Source organism: Belonocnema kinseyi, chromosome 8 (assembly GCF_010883055.1).
Source record: "Belonocnema kinseyi isolate 2016_QV_RU_SX_M_011 chromosome 8, B_treatae_v1, whole genome shotgun sequence".
Lineage (NCBI taxonomy): Eukaryota > Metazoa > Arthropoda > Insecta > Hymenoptera > Cynipidae > Belonocnema > Belonocnema kinseyi.
This window is the reverse complement of record NC_046664.1, coordinates 61,893,849-61,910,066: the sequence shown is the minus strand read 5'-3', so window position 1 is coordinate 61,910,066 and position 16,218 is coordinate 61,893,849.

Sequence of the window (16,218 nt, the reverse complement as noted above, 5' to 3'; positions counted from 1 at the left end):
ACAGTATTAATTAATAATTAATAATAAAAAAAAGGGGAAAGTATTGAACAACCACAGCAGCGTCCTATATAAGGATCAGAAAAATTAAAATGTGAACATTATTTTGCAATATCTGAATAAGCAGTATCAGACCAAGGTACACACACAAAAATTGTGATAGACATTTGATGTAATAGTTTTTAACATACAATGTAGAAAATTTTGCATTGTAGTCTGTGCAGAAATGTGTTTGTTAAAAAAACTGTTTCATTCCTAGGCACACAATATATTATTTTATGAATTATCTTCTGAGTTAATTTTCTTTTTAAATTATAAAATTAGGAAAGGGAAAAAGTAGCTTTTTAGGTGACTTTAAGTTACTTTATCTAGTAGTTCTAACTATTTACTCAGAAAAGTAACTTACCCAACACTAGTTTATAAAAAATTAAAATACCATTTTCATTTTGTATTTAAGAATAGGGGGGTCGTCAGCATGACATTTTGAGAAGGTAGGAATAATATGACTAAATATGGAAGTGTAGGTGAAATTAAATAATCAGAGAGAGAGAGAGAGAGAAATAATAATTTTCTGGTTTGAATTCGAATCTATTTCGTAGCTTTCAGTAGTTGGGAGGTCCTGCTGGAGGAAGCTGCTAGGAGGATGTGTATCTAAATCTATGGGTCACCATGGGGTGACGACATTTACACAATGGGGGGGCTAGTAACGGATATAAAGATGTCGTTTTTCTAGGCAAAAGCCATCTTCTTTGCCTTTGCGGCGAGTAGCACGAATGCCTAAAAATCTTGTCCTTCAGCAATAACGGCAGCAGCATCGATAATCTATTTCCCGCATTGTCTCATTTTACCGCTTGTCGGCACCCTCATCTCCCTCATCATGGTCATCATTTTCCGGAAAAATATCAAAATGTGCGTGAGAAAAGTATTATTCCCCAGAAACAGTATTTGAATCAATTATTCCAAGTCACATGCGTCTTCAAAATAAAATTTCTTTACCATAGTAAAAATATTATAGGGAATTGCAGTATAGGACTACATATAATGATTTTCCTAGAATAAATTTCTAGTTATTTTCGGGAAATTCTAGAAAAATCATTATAGAAAATCATTATAAGAAAATTAAATCAAATTATAAGAAAATCAGTATAGAGGTAAAGAATATTATAATATTGGAAGAATCGATGCAAATAAAATAGAAAGTGCAAACAAATTATTTATTTATATATTTAACGAAGAATTTGAACTTTCAAAGAATTCCAGAGAATTGCCACTGATTTGAAGCGATTCCATGAGATTTCAAACAAATTTCACTGGATTTTAAAGATTTTCAAATGTATCAGGAGATCTTTAGGGATTCCAAAGTGTTTCAAAATAAACTTCGCAGGTCTTTCTTTGATTTCGAGGCTCTCAGAAGGATTTTAAGTTATTACAGATTTCAGGGATTTCAGGGATTTCAGGGACTTTAGATGATTTTAATGATTTCCAAGCACTTCCAGGGATTTTGGGATTTTTGAAAGAATTCAAAGGATTTGAAAAATTTCTATAGTAAAAATAGAAAAATTTATTTGAATTAAATTAAATTTCAAAAAATGCATAGGATTTCCAAAGATTTCAAGGAATTTCCAACAATATTATTTAATTTTCCACAAATTAGTTAAATTTTTTATAAAATTATAAATCTTAAATAAATGCAGCTTTAACAACAAAGCTCAAATTTCAACAAAGTTGTGAGAATTTTTAATAAAAAGGAATGATTCTAAACGAAAAATAAAATAGTTAATATTTCCACAAAGAAAAATTTAATTTTTAATAAACAACAGTCGATCCCACCCAAAAAGAAGACATTTGAAAGAAGATCAAACCAAAAGAGATGAATTTTTAAACCAAAAAGACGAATTATCAACCAGGACAAATTTTTCAGTCAAGAGAAAAAAACAATTAAAGCAAATTGTTGAATTTTCAAACCGTATAAAGGAAATTCTATAGAAACGAGTTACATTCTTCAACGAAAAATATGAATTTTACATCCAAACGTCCATTTTTAAACTAAAAAGATAGTTTTTAACAAAACATTTAATGTTTCTATGAAAAAAATTTCTAACCCTAAAAGATTAATTTTTTTACGAAAAATTTCAATTTTGTAGACAAAAAGACGAATTTTATTAAAAAGAAAAAAACGGTTAAACTTTTATTCTGGATATTTTAATTTTCAACCAAATGGTAAATAATTGAATTTCAAGAAAAAATTCTGAATTTTAAACGAAAAATTAAATAGTTAAACTCTCTGCTTAAGAGATAGACCTTTAACTAATAAAATGAATTTTTGTTGAAGTATTTCTACTTCCAAACAAGCGGTTAATTTAAAAAATCAAAAAGATCTAATAATTTTCTTGAAAATCGTTAAATCTTCAACAAACAAAATGAATCTGTAAAAAAGTAGTACAGCTTTCAAACAAATAGTTCAATTTTCAACCAAAAATGCGAATCCTAGAAACATGTAATAAATGAGTTTTCAATTAAAGTCTATTGCTTTTCAATTAAAAATAGAATAATTAAACTATCAGTAAAAAAATTATTTTTAAAAACAACGAATTTTCAATAAAATAGATAAATTTTAAACCAAATATTATTACTTTTTGAGCCAAGCAGGATAAATGTGTACGTATATATACTTTTTGTCTGTTTGCCATGTATCGATAAATAAAATCTATGATCATAATTATAAACTTGACAAAAAACGTTTTACCTCGTTGATTTGAGAAAAACCGTTTGGATATTCAAAATAAAATAATGCCGTTATTCATGTAATTGTGGACGTCTTCAAGACGCATCGATCAACCTTGTATGGAACTTTTTATGACATACTAGTACCGATTTATAAAGTTCCGAAAAAAAATTTATTTTTTACCATGTTTGATATATTTGTTCGCGTTTTCGAGACGCGTCGAATGACCTATTGAAGAACAATACATGTCCTCCAATGATCGATGAATGCTTTTTATATATTTAAAAAAATATATTGTTTATCTTGCTTATATTAAAAAAACTTTTAATATTGGGTATGCAACAAAACTGTATCTGATATATTTGTTCGCGTTTTAGAGACTCATCGATTGACATATCGAATAACCTTTCATTGCCTCTTATGATCTAGCAATACCTATTTATAATTTAAGCACATTTATTGCTTATCTTTTTTATATGTGGAAAAATTTTGTATTGTTCGGAGTATAATAGGAGTGTACATGGTGTGTTCATTCGCGTTTTCGAGATACATTGATTGATACTGAGTTCTATTAATTCATCACAAAAAATTCCTTTCTCACGCTAATATTCTTCATTGTGATGTTACATCAAATACCCCCCCCCCTACTAATATGTCAAAAATCGCTATGCCACCCCCCCCCCCCAAGAAACTGTGACGCTGCTTTTGAACGAGCTCTTATGTTCAGAATTCAGATTCATGGTAGGTTTCGGTTCATCACTGAATAGTTGAAAATTCGTAGTCCGAGCAGGCGTATCGAATCGCCGGTCCAGAGCACTCATTACATCATTATCGTAGGAGCACGCTGCATTGGACCACACCCTTCGAAACATTCGTTGCTTTACATTTGAGAACACCTTGGACGTATTTTTGCCGCCTCTCGTCCTTTTTCATCGAATCCGAACTCGTTTTCCTTTTTTCAGAGCGACATTTCGACATTTCATTTTCAAATCTGGACCCGCCGCAGAAGCCATTATTTCTTTACCTCGTCACGCCGCTTTTACTATTTTCACCAAATCTACTTTGCAAAGCGACCAGGTATCTGGATTGGACCAACAACCGAGCCTATTTGCTCAACAAAACCAGTCCTGTTTCGGAACGAAACGTCCAATGGTAGACCCGAAATCTATTTTCAAATTCTAAATTCTGAAATATCTCAATGTATTGTGTATATAAAATATGCTTATACATACATACAATTAAATATAGAATACAGTGCATAGGTTTATTTTAGTATTCGTATATCTCGCTCTATAGCCAGACTCAATTCTGTCTGGTTTTGATTTTCTTAAACCGTTGCAACCGGATTCATATCAGAAACGTTCGCATTAGCCTGAACGTTTGGTCAGAGGAGTGGAAAACTGTAGAAAACCAAAACTTCTGAGCACAGCCAATTACGGCAGACAAGGGAGGGAGTGAAAATTAAAGTGGTCGCCCCTCACTTCCGGGATTAAGAAAAAAAATTAAATGAAATGAAATATAAATTTCAAAATTAAATTTGAAAATTTTTTCTCCTTATTTCATTCAAAAATTTAAACCCCCTAATTATCAAACCTTATTTTTAGATTTTCTTGTGAAATTTAAAACCATGTATCCCCCTTTCTTTGTATCTAAGTTTTGATCCCTCCCCCGTCTCCCTAAACCCCTTATCTAACGTAACTTTTTTCGAATAATTTTTTTTTCTTCAGTTTATTTACTGGCCAACCCAAAATACCGTAAGCTGATTTTAAGGCGGAGATTTTGGTCAAAACTGACTGTTTCCTATTAATTAACAAAGTCATTTAATTTTAATAAAAGTAATTGCGAATATCAAACCTTTTTCTAATATTTCAAACAAAAGGAAATATTTTTATTTTAAATCAGGAACGGCTGAATTGTACAAAAAAATTTAATAAAATACTTGAATACTCAGCTCATTCTACTAGAAAGGACAAATTATCAACAAATTACATAAACTTTTAACCAAATAGTTGCATTTTTAACCAAGAAGATGTTTTTATCCAAAAATATGAATTTTAAGAAACTTTGCATTGACAAAGATTAATTTTTAATACAAAAACACTATTCATTATCAAAATAGTTAAATTTGCTACCAAATTATTGAATTTTCAAGACAAAAAGGCGAATTGAATTTTTTATACAAAGCTATTGAATTTTCTATACAAAGCTTTTGAATTTTCAACCTAAAAATTGTATACAAAAAGTTTTATTTTAATACGGCAATTGTATTTTAAGTTGAACAAATTGTTTTTAACAGAAAAAAGAAATTTGTACACAAAATTAAAAAATTAACTAAAAGTTTAATTTTCAATCGAGAAAATTTATTTCCTACCAAAAAAGATGAATTTTTAAGAAACTTCTGAAATTTGTAACCAAATAAATTAATATCTTAACTTAATCCATTTGAAGAAATTAATTTTAAAAAAAATGTCTATAAAACACTCAGTTGAATTTTTGACCAGAATATATGGAAGTCCAATAAAAAATAAAAATTTCATTTCAACCAAATAATTGAACTTTGAGTTGGAAAAATTAATATACACCCCCGAAAAGGAAAACATGAACAAAAGAATTTAATTTTCAACTAAAGAGATGATTTTTCTACTGAAATTATGATTCTTCAGTCGTAACTTTCAATTTTTAAGAAAGTAGTTCAACTTTCAACGAAGCAGCTTACTTGTAAACCTAAAAAGATGAATTTTCAATAAAAAAAATAATAGTTGATATTTCAAAAATGAAATATCTTTATTTTGAATACACAGAATATTCACCGAACTCTCGCCTTTAGTCAGTGTCGGAGGTTGCCTTAAAATGGCCTTGGACTGATTTCGGGGAGATAGAAACGTAAATAGTGAGGGCCGCCTGACTCGCCAAAAGGAATAATTCGCAACAAAAATTGAACCCGATGTACGACGGCATAGAAGCATCGTAGACCCCCCCCCCCCCGCCCTTCCCAAAAGATACTACAAAATTTATGCGTGGCCCAAAATATGTACGTGCTGTCTGTTATGTTGTATGTAGGGGCTCCCGTTATGTTATATGTAGGGGCTCCCGCGCCTTTTGGAATACATTCTTTGAAAAAAAATCACAATCGCCCCTCTGAAATATTTTCTGGATCCGCTCTTGAGCTGGATCCTAGAAAATGGAAAAGAATAAAAGAAACTACCGATTTGTATGTAAAGGGGTAGCTTTCACACCTTATGGGATCTCACAGAGGGTGGTTGACTTTTCCAAGAGTCAAGGAAAGTTGAGGAAATTATATTGTGCCAATCGAGACGAAATGAGTGAGGAGATAATCGTCTTTAACGCCATGGGGTTGAGAGGAGTCAATAAAAAGGTTTTTGCGGTTGTCGCACAAGGTTGAAATATCTTATTTTAAAAAGTGGCTATTCAACTATCAGAAAGAATAAACACGTGTGAAAAATTTTGAAACGATTTGCCTCGTGTGAGTAAGTTAATCATTGCTTCATTTTTCACAGAATCTGAAAGTGAATGGGGAGCGTCCACATACTATCATCGTATGTACCATTAAGCCATATCCCTTTCAACATATTGGTTTCTCATTCTTTCCTTGAAACGCCATAATTTTGGTTTTATTCACGTTAATTTTAGGGCCCCTGTTCTTCATACTTATATTTAGTTTGTGCAACATTCTTTGCAAGTCTTCGATTGTCTCTGCCATAACAATTGTTATGGCAGAGTCAATCGATGACTTGCTAGCCCACGTACCTTTACTGTTTTGAGATCCACATCTTCTTTGTCGAAAGCGGCCATTCTTAGACACTTGCCCATTTATATAATGTAAAGAGATGATTACATATACGGTGAAAAAATATTATTGTCAGAACAAATTGATTATAGTTACATTTTCAACCAAATAGACAAAGGACGAATTTTTAGAAAATTGAATTTTTTAATCCGACATACATTTTTTCAAGGACTTAGTTTAATGTTCAACTAAAAATGTGAATTTTTTACAAAAAAAATTAATTCACAACCAAATAACTGAATTTTCAACGAAAATTATGAATCTTTAACTAAAACAGATACATTTTCAACCAACCAGTTGGTATTTTTATCCAAAACGTATCAACTTTCTACACTAAACTAATTTTCCACCAAAAATTAGTTTTAAAAAACACAAATTTTCAATCGGTTCTAGTTAAGGAAATCTAACGAATTTTTGAACAAAAGAGTTAACTTTTAAATCTCAAAAATCAAATGTTTCAGAAAAATATAGTTGACCTTTAAAGCATAAAGCAAGAACTTTCAACAGGAAAGACAATTTTTAATTAATAAAGATGAATTTTCAACTAAATAGTTGAATTTCAAACTAAACAAGAGAAATCTTCAACCAAAAAATAAATTTTTAACAAAGTTGTACAACCGTCTACCAAAAAGTTGAAATTTTAACCAAAAATGGAATAGTTAAATTAAATTTTTAGCAAAAAAAAAACGTATTTTCAACTAAATTGTTTAATTTTTAAACAGAGAAATGGATCATCAACTAGCAAAATGATTTTGTAAGAAACTAATTTAATTTTTAGTCAAGTTGTTGCATTTTTGTTAAAGTAGTTTAATTTTCTAACAAAGAAGCTGAATTTACTAAACAGTCCAGAAATTATAAACCAAGTACATGCATTTTTAACTAAAGCTGATAAATTTTGCACCAGAAATAGAATATACTATTGAAATGATTTTGAAAGAAAGAATTTTCAGTTTCAGTGAAGTAGTTAAATTTTCAATCGATCAGTTTGATTTTCTACCAAACCGAACAAATTTCCAAACAATCCATAAATTTTTGACCAAGTAATTGAATTTTTAACTAGAAAAGGTACTTCTTGCATCAGTAACTGAATAGAGAAATTATCCTTTAAAAATTAATATTTACGATAAACAAAAGCACCAAGTAGTTGAATTTTTAACCAAAAAATATTAATACAAAATGAAAAATTTATTAGATGAGTTTTGAACTAGAATCAACTAATTTCGATCTAAAAGTGGTGTACTTTAATTATCTGATAAGAAAACTAATAAAAATGACTGAAATAATTATTAAATTTTTTTATATACATAAAAAAATCGGAAATTATTTCTTTGAAAATAATAGTAACTTATTTTTTTTCAATTAAATTATTTTTAGAATTCCTTCAAGGCTTAACAGAAAAATATCTCACTCTATAAACATCTCAAAACGTAAAAAGATTTTTTAAATTGTAAAATTGAATAGTTGTCTTCTACCAAATATAAGATTTTTAATCAAAGTAGATTATTTCTAAACCAAAAACATAACAGTAGTCTTTTCAATTACAAATAATTAACTTTTAACCAAAAATAAATTAATTTTCTTTATTGGGTTCTAGTTATTTAGTTCGAATTAAAGCAAAAAAACGAGAAAAGGGGGAAATTTTTAAAAACAAGCAAAAAATAAGAATTCTTTGAAAAAGGGGAAATAGGAGAAAGATTTAAATTCTGCATTTAGATGCTTTACTTGTAAAATAAAATAACTTTTATTTTTTTTCCTTTAACAAAATTGTTAATAATCAGATTTATTTTTTCTATGTGCGATGTTATATACTGCGTAACCCCGCCCCCCAGCCACAATTCGTTACAAAATCCACCCCCCTCCCCCCCGGGAGTGAGACGTAGTTTTTGAACGACACCTAGATGTTTATAAATTTTAACAAGTCGAAAATAATTTTCAATGCTATTAAATTATACGAATTGGGAAAACCGTAACTCCAGATTTCCTCAATCTTTGTATTGTTAATAAAGAATATTTTTAAACTAGATAAATTTGAGGCTTGAAGATACTCAAAGACCTGTCAATCTGTCAATCTTACTTAAAAAGTCTTACGGCGATCATCCGCTGAAGTCAAGAGACGTTAAAAATGGATGAAAATCCGCGGATTTTCGACTCCGCATTTTTCTTCTGCACTGGTGCGAATTTTTTTTCGCGAAACTCACCGACCGCGTCGAAGTCAAGCGGATAATCTCCGTACAAACTGGACACAGTGGACACGATGTAAAGAATCAAAAGTGCTATAAGATGACAGAAATCCGAGAAATCCTTTGGCCTCGTGAGCTTAGTCTCGAATTGCTATGTCATCGACTTTCCACAAAGAAAATATGAACGTAGAGGAAAACCTTAAAAGGATTGAGAACAATAGAATTTTTTCTATGCATCTCACTTTCCTCAAATTTTGACATTTGACACATTTTCTTCTATATTTCATAGAAGTGTGATCGAAATTGTTGAAATTTCAAAAATTATACTTGAGTTGAGTGAATGCTTTCGAGAATTTGCTCAGCTTAATTCATAGAGCATTCAAGAGAATTTTTGAAGCATTTATTTTTAAACAAATATATATCATAATTAATACATTTATTTGCACCAATACATTCTAGAGTGAAATGAATATTGTTATTCTACCATTAAGCTATTTCTCTCTCAATAACTTATTCGGCGGTTACATCTTCGCTTTTTTTAAATTCCTGAAATAATTATTAAATTTTCTATATATCTGAGAAAATTGGAAGTTATTTACTTGAAAATACAGTCAAACTCGGAAATAACGCCGGTTTCGGGATAGGTAGTGGTGATGAACAAACCCGATAGAGCGCCGCTTCGGATAAAAACACTTTTGTTTGTGCCAGAAAATTCTTAGAAGAGATATATTCGGGGGCGTTATATCAGAGTTTGCCCTGATAGTTACAACTTTTTTTTCTTTTTTTTTGATGAAATTATTTTAAGAATTCCTTCGGGACTTAACAGAAAAATATTTCACACTATAAACATAAAAAATATACGAACATTTTTTTATTTTAAAATTTAAATAATGGTTTTGTAATTTCTAGATTAAAAGAATGATGAAATGACATAAGCTAAAGAAGGGAATTTTCTAGATTGGAATAACCGAATTTTACATTCTTACTATAGAAGTGTGAATTGCTGTTTTATAAAGCATCAACTCTTTGAAAATTCTTAGACTTGTAGATCTAATGCGATTTGTTGAACTTAAAAAGTTAAGCAGGGTGACCTGTCGACATAAGCGGCTAATCTCTCGAAATCGGGACGGTCTCTTTACTTCTGACACCGCATTCAACCTGACCAATCGCAGTACCGTGACAAATCAGGGGGACAAATCCATTTCCCTTTGACATTTTCTCCTACCTTCGAAAATTTCCTTTAAAAAACAGTTATTCAATTATTTCTATTTACCTTATAAATATTTCCAAATTACTATAACAACAAGATCCTATATATCCTATAATAACAAAACAAATGTCTAATCATTATAATTCAAACAAGATTTAGAATTTTATGAAAAATTGTGGACTGTGTTAGTGTTTTTGTCATTGGAAATTATTGGTGTTTCAATTTTAAAGAACTTTTTTTTTAGTAAGTCGCTTTGCTGCTTCAGGTCGATAATTTTTATTAAACAAAATTAAAATCTAAGCAAGATTTATAATATTTCAAAAACGTTGAATTATTTTAGTATCAGGTTAGTATTTTTAATTTAAAAAATTCAGATTTCAAGGCAGATTCATCATTCATAACAATTTTTTGAGAGTATATTAGTGTTTTTCATGGGAAGAAGGTATTTTTTTTGTAAATCATAAGATTTCTCAGATTATAATAATTAAGAGTCATTAAATTCACAATTTGTGTGTTTTTTTTCGTTTTATATTAGAATTAGTTGCTTTTATTCAAGAATCACGTCAGCTTTCAAAAAAGCTTAGAAATTTTGGAACTATTTTAGGTTATTCTCAATTTTTCATCGAAAATCGGTATAGGTTTCAAAGAAGATTTAGAATTGAAAAAAAGTTAAATAACTTGAAATTATTTTATATTTGAAATTTGAAAAATTAAATCTTCTTTTAGTCCGTTAAATTAAAACTTTCATATTATAAAGTATATTGTTGTAAGTATTATGCATGTTTTATGACGTGCTTTTATAATTTTAATATAAAATCATAAAGTTTTCAAGAAGACAAGAAATATAAATAAAATTTTAGGTTTTTTTTCTTTTTTACCAAAAATACAAATTTTCAAACATACATCATCAAAAATCCCCATTTTTAATAATTTTGAGTTATTTTAGCGTTCTACACCGCAAATAGGTATTTTTAAGAAGAATTTATAAGATTTCGAGTATGAAACATTTTTCAACTAATTATATTTTTCTGTTTTGTTATCATCTTTTACCCCTAAGCGTTTCTTAAACAAAAAATGATTAGGTATCAAAGATTCATAATTTTTTACAATTTTAAGTTATGTTAGCGTTTTACAACAAACATTTGTGTTTTAAAACAAAACTTATGATGGTTAAACAATATTTCCATTTTTTTATAATTTTAGGCTTCACAGTTCACAATCATTAGATTATGAAGGTTCATACATTTTTTAGAATTTTAGGTTACGCTATATAGAGTTTTATGTCCAAAATTATTGGTGTTTTAAAACAAAAATAAGTATAATTTGAACAATATTTATAATCTGTTGACAACTTTGAATTGTTCTAGCGGTTTTTTTGGAAATGAGTAATTTTGAGAGAAAAATTATATTTAATAGAAAATCCCCCACCTTTTTGTAGAAATTTCATCTTTTTTGCGAAAAATGCCACTGTGCATAAAAATAATCAGTTTTGGTTAAAACTTAACTATTTGTTGAAAATTCAACGTTTTTGTAGAAAATTTGTATTTCCGGCTCAAAAATTCAAGAATTCGGTAGAAAATTAAACTATTTGGTTGAAAATTTATGTATTTTGTTGGAAATTTATCTTTTTTCGTAGCTGATCAATTTTTTGGTTAAAAATTCAAATATTTAGTCAAAAATTATCTCTTAGGTTCAAACTTTCACTAGTCGGTTGGACGTTGAAATACCTTCTTAAAAGTTAATTTTTTTGGTAGAAGATTCATAATTTTAGTTGAAAATTCTTTTTTTGGCTAAAAATCAATCTTCTTAACGAAAAATGTAACTATTTTGTCGTACATTTAAATTGCTTGTTTGAACATTAACTTTTTTTTAAATTTTTACTCTGCGGATAAAAATTCTACTGGTTTGTAGAAAATTGTTTGTTTTTTACTTGCAAATTTAACACTTTGGTAGTAAATTGAACTATTAATATTTGATACAAAATTGTTAATCTAGTGATTAAACTATTTTCTTAAAAATTCATATAATTTTTTAAAAAGTCGCCTTTTTATTAGAAACCTATTCTTATTAGAAAATTAAACTACTTGGTTAGAAATTTATATTTTCTTTTCAAAATTCCTCTTTTAGGTAGAAAAATAATCTTCTATTTTTAAAGTTCGTTTCCTTTTTGTTATATTAATTTTTCATCCGAAAATTTCACTATTTTGTGAAGATTCAACAGATTTGTTGGAAATTAACTTGTTTGTTGAAAATTCATCTTCTTCGCTTGAAAATTCAACTCTTTGATAGGAAATTCAACTACTCGGTAGTTGGTTCAAAATTCAAGTATTTTATTGAAATTACGTATTTTTTGGTAGAAAATTATTTTTGTTTGTAGAAGCACTTTTGTTGTTAAAATTTTTTTTTTTACCTGAAAATTAAAGAAATTTTCTTTTAAGTTCAACCAATTGGTTGAAAATTAACTTCTTTGTTAAAAATTCACATTATCGGGTTGAATATTCTACTGTTTTTTTGGGAAATTCATCTTTTTCGCTTAAAAATCAGGCTTTTTAGATGTAAGAAATAAAATAATTATTCCTATTATTTTGTAAAAGCATATTTAATTAATTAGGTCCAAATAAGTATAAAATGTTAGTCATTCAATCTTTGTTATAATCATCTATGCTTGGTTTATTCTAATTGCCTAAAACGCTTCAGGCATATTAATACAGAAAAAAATTATAATAATATTAACGTGATATTTTTATTTTAAATTGTGTTGGACAAGAAAAACGTGCGCATAGGGACGTATTATTATATTTAAAACTACCTTAGGATGGAAACCATATTAAAAGTAAAAGCACCGAATTAATTTGTTTAGACCTAATATTTATTTGCTTGAAATAATTAATATATTTTTTATCACATTTATTTATTTTTATAATATATTTTTATTTTTATTATTATTAAGAGAAAATAATGTTGTTGGTGAAACGTACCTGACCCGCGAATCCAACGTCTTCGTCGGTAGCTATTGTAACCCTTTCCGACAACAATATTGCCAAAATTTTGTACAGTGGGATAATCCCCTGAAGCTGAAAGTCTTCTATAATCTGGAATTTGGATTTAGTTTGACGACGTGCGCACAAGTGCGAACAGTGAAAATAAAAATAATGGAACTCGACTTGAATGACGCGGGGTGGTCTGTTGTGCGAGAGGCCTACTAAACATGGGCCATGGGGCGTTGTCAGACTTTGTGAGAATTAGAAAACTTTTATGCGTTTTCAACACGAGGCTGGGGACTGGTCATGAGACCCGTGCAAATAAGATCCCGATTTTATTCAAAAGTTGGAAAATCCTTTTCATGACTTATGGAATTATCGGTAATCCCGTTATGCGCTAAAGGGCTAAAGTCAGGGATCCCCATTCGACAAGGAGATCTCAATATATGTCGTTTTCTAACTTCCTGACCTACAGACCTACACCAAAGAAAAAGCAGAAAAAAGACCAAAAATATGACAGAAAAAATAGTTATTTAAGGCGTGAAAAAATAATCAATATAAACTCATTAATTCTATTATTTTAACAACTTTTCTCTCATTACAATTATTTACAAGTACTTCGTAGTCCTGATGAAGAAACTATAGGCTTCTTTTAATCGATCCAAAGAGACGAAATTGTAGTAAATTTTTACTGCTGCAAACAATGCGGATTCGGCGCCTAAAAAAGGTTAATTTTCAAACATAAATCGAATGGTCCAATTTCCAATTTAAAAAAAAAACGAATAGTTTAAGATGTTAAGTTTGTTTTGTCTGCTTGGTCATAATCAATATTATTAAAATATTAATCAATTTTAATAATATTGATTATGACCAAGTATACAAGACAAAATTAACATCTTAAACTATTAATTAATTTCTCTGGTTAACAAACCTACATGAATAATAAAAGAAATGAATGTTTAACCAAGAAAATTATTATTAAAAAAAAAAACGAATTTTAAATTGGAAAAAAATTATTTAAAAAGAAGGATTTTTTAAAAATAGGTCAATTTGAAAATAAACAGATGAATTTTGAACTAAAATTACAACTCATTAACAAAAAGAATAAATTATTAACAAAACTGCTCAACTTTGAGACAAGTAGTTTAATTAAAAAAAGGAATTTTCCACCAAGAAAACTAATTTTTAACAAAAAATTGAATTTAAAGTAAAAAGAAATTGATTTAAAAGGACGAAATTTTAACAAAATAGTTAAATTTGAAACCAAACAGTTAAATTTTCAACTAAAAAGATAAATCATTAACAAAAAGAATGATTTCTTAACACAGCAGCTCAAATTTGAGGCAAGTAGTATAATTTAAAAAAAATATATTGTGCCAAGAAGATTATTTTTCTATCAGAAAAAAAAAAAGAATTTTGAAGAACAGGCATGAAGCTGTCAACCTCGCTGTCAACCAAAAAATTGAATTTTCATATGAGAAAGATTAATTTTCCTACCAAATAGATGTCTTTAACTTAAATTATGAATGATGAACCAAAATAAACCATTTTTATCAAAGCTGTTGAACTTTCAACTTACCAAAGTTGAAAATAAAAATGATTTTTCCGCCAGAAAGATGAACTTTTTACCAAAGAAGTCGAACTTTTAAAGTAAAACAATATAAACCTTCAACGAAAAAGTTGAATGTGCAACAAAAAAAAATTAATTCTCAACCAGAAAAGGAATAGATAATTCTTCAATTCACAACATTAATTTTCAACCATTAAAAAAAATAATAAATTTTGTTTAAATTAAATTTTTCCTCTAAACTAAACAGATGAATATTCATGTAAATCATGAATTTTCAATAACAAAAATAAATTCGTAACAAAGTAGTTCAACTCTCACGTTTTTGTTAATTCATCTTTTTTGATATTCTGCATAGTTTGACCACAAAATGGAATTTTTAATTATTTTTTATGCAATCAATATTTGAATTTTAGATTTTCCAAGAAAATCCAAAAATTTGTTGTAAAAATATTTTAGGGCTTTCAAAAAGAAATGTTTTCCTTTTCTTGACTTTTTTTCATGTCGTGCGTTGTTTAGCTCAAAATTTGGATTCTCGATTCATTTTAAAAATTTCGAAAATGCTAGAACTCTGAAAATATTCTTTTTATCGAAAAAAGTCATTGAGATAAATTGTTCGTCCTGTTTAACACTATAAATATCCGTGCATAAAATTTTCAAATTCTAAAAAAATGGTCTTAAAAATTTTCAAAATGCACTCACTATTTGAATTTTTCTCCAAAACAGCTAGTTAACAAACTCATCCCTTCTTTTAGGACCCAAAAAAAGTTTGCCAAAGATCGATTTGATCTTTCTTTTTGTCGAGAGTTATCGTGTTTACGGACAGACAGACAGACGTCATCGTAAAAATTCGATTTTCGGATTCAGGGGGTCTCGAAACGTAGATATCCGTTGAAAAACTGCGGTGTCAAATTTCCAACAATTCTAATACTTTCTCAATCATAAATGATGAGAATGTAAAAAAGGTAACAGTTGATATTTCAAGTAAAAGATATTTCAATTTTAAATCAAACGTAGTTCCTACTTCAACCTAAAATATTTGTATTTGAAATTAAAAACAGTTCTCAGTTTACCCAACATGATAAATTATCAGCAACAACAAAAATAACAAATTTTCCATAAAGTAGTTAAATTAACCACAGAAATAAGTTTTTTAACTAAGATACATTATTAACAACATATTAAATAGTTGTAAATTCATTCTTTTCAGTTTGATTCCACTGTTATTTATCTAAAATTAAAATATTTTTATTGGTTCAGAATTTTTTGCAGAAAATTCAATTCTTTGATTAGAGTCGAAATACTTTTTTGAAAATTATTTATTTTGGCTGAATATTTATCGCTTTTGTTGAAATTCTGACTTTTCCTTATTAGTTTTCTTTGATTAAAACTAACCTTTTTAAACGAATATTTGACCATTTTAATTTGTGTACAGAATTGATTTTGCTTAATTGTTAAGAAGCAACTATTTGATTAAAATATTGGAATTTGGTTAAGGATTTTACTATTTTGTCGAAATTTTGTATTTTTAGATAAAAATAAATATTGCAACTAAAAGTTTAACAATTCGATTGAACTATCTGGTAGAAAATTTATGTATTTTGCAGTAAAAATAAACTTTTTTTGTAGAAAATTAATCTTCTGGTTTACAAATTATGAAGACGGTTTTTGATATATGGTAGTATATTGTATTACTACATTATAATATTAGAAATACAATATAATAATTAATAATAATATCATATTATAT